Genomic DNA, 2278 nt, shown 5'->3' with positions numbered 1-2278 from the left:
GATTTTTATTTGTCAAAACATGTCAACGTGGGATTTAATTTTGAAAATCAGGTGTGCCTCGTGATATAACCAGTTGGTCAATTGTCAGGTGTATTATTTGGGAAATATAATTTTCGAAGTTCAAAAACCAGAAAAAATTGATGCATATTTTAGACTACCTAATTGCAGGCATAGATTGTGAGAGAGTTAGGTAGTCCTTGACTCCTTGTCTGCTCGAATGATCTTTTATGCATTTTGGTGATTGGGCGGATTTTGTTTAAATGGAACAAGCCCAATAGCTGGGCCCAAATTGCCCGCCCCTTTACCCACGTACCTAAACTCAGTAATCACATATTTGGACCTGGGCTTTTCCACAATTTTGCCAATTATATGGTGGATTGGAAACTAAAAAATGACGTTCAAAACCTGACGAGCAGGTTCATGTCTTCATATGAACTGATACATGAATCAAGCCCAACAGGGCATTTACATCATCTCTTTCAGATTAGTTCAAAATCAAAAAGCAGATCGAGATTATAGTTTTAAATAGATGGGTTATAGCCGGCTATTTAAAACTGACAAGATTGCATACATCAGATTAACACAACTTGATAATTTTCAACTTGGAATGATTAATGATATGGTTATGTTGATGTTAAGAGAGGTGCAACTAGAATTTGTAATAATTCTTTGTTAATGCTCCTTGCCGTCACAATGCAATGGAACAGCTCCCCTGCTGCATAGGTAGCCAAATGCTGGACACACTGATATTCCATCAGTCCATCAACTGTCATTTCTGCAATCGATCTAGCCAGTGAATTCTTGGAACCACTTCATATTGTCGATTGATAATGCATATCTGCTCCATCTTTATAGTGGGGACGATAATGTACACACTGTACATGTATGTCCATCGCCTATAAATATCACAAACCCATCGCATAGAAAAGACATGCAGCTTGGAGTAGATTAAAGGATTTTTGAGCAAAGACTCTTCAGAATTGATCCATACGGGTATCCATGTTACAAAATTTCATTTTTTGACTTGAAGCATTTTCATATCACTTCCTCAATTTTTTTTGTTTCTTTTCAGATTTATACCACAACTTGTGAAAAAAATGAAGGGGGTTGCAGTTCTTCTCTGCATCCTATTGGTGATCAAGTCGTCTGGTGCTGCTCCGGCGAGAAAGTTGGCCGCAGATGATGGACAGCAGACAGGCGAAACACAGAAGAAGATGGAAGGATATGGTAGGATGCCAAAGACTAACGATGGTAACCATCAGTGCAAAGTTCCAATGCTCCCCTGTTGTTCACCAAAGTTGGGAAAGGTCGGTCCTAATTGTCGTCGTTGAATGGAAAATTTCTGGCAGCTGCATCAAAGACAGATCTAAGAATATTATGGCGAAAGGATTATATGTATAAATAAGCTGATACTCGTCAACAGAAAGGTCGTCTACTTTCGCTAAATTAGGTTACATGAGTACTAGTATATTTAACATATATAGATGCCAAGATCATGGTTATAAATATTATTACCAGTTTCTTCTTGCATCCATGCGAATGCACGATGTACTATGTGTACCTTCAGATTGTATATATAATATTTGAATAAATAAGAGTTGTCGAAAGTTTCGGCGATTTGGGCAATCCACGTCTTCCTAAAAGGAGCGAGCTCTATTGTGGCAGCCCTGGAGGACAAGGGGAACCATCACAAGCAGGGAGCCTCCATCTTTCGGCCACAGTCCCACCATGTGTCGTCCCCTCGCGAGATTCGCACGTGCGCACTTCTCGCAAGCGTCCATCTCCTACCTCGTGTCACTGCAACGTGGAACCCTATGCCACACGGGCCCGTGCGTCATCGATGGTGGCTAGGAGTGCGCTTGGTGAGACTGCTTTGAAGTGTGTGAGGCGTCGGGTTCGTCGTTGTGGGTCACGTCGGCATCCAAAGTGGCTAGGCCATGTCGTGGTTGTACGTGGGTCGTTGTGGGAAGATTGTGAAGTGGGCCCGTTTGTGCAAGAGAAACACTCTCATAAGGTTCCCGTGCAGCGAATCCTGCTCTACGCCATGCCTCGCCTACACGTGAGGTACCGTCGACTGACAATCGCCAAAGCATGGGACCCCCTCAAACCTTTAGGGGGAACCTACGTCCCACACGACTTTAAATGACGCCTTGTGCAACCCGTTCTCCGCAAGCATTCGCCTATACATATCGTCTTTGTAATAACTCCATCTCACGGTGGGCGTTGCCGTTTACCCGAAATCACTAAAAAAAAGCTTCCCCCACCTTACCCGGCGGAT

Source organism: Lolium rigidum, unplaced genomic scaffold (assembly GCF_022539505.1).
Source record: "Lolium rigidum isolate FL_2022 unplaced genomic scaffold, APGP_CSIRO_Lrig_0.1 contig_11274_1, whole genome shotgun sequence".
Lineage (NCBI taxonomy): Eukaryota > Viridiplantae > Streptophyta > Magnoliopsida > Poales > Poaceae > Lolium > Lolium rigidum.
The sequence above is the reverse complement of the archived record's forward strand: the minus strand, read 5'-3'. Positions refer to the sequence as shown.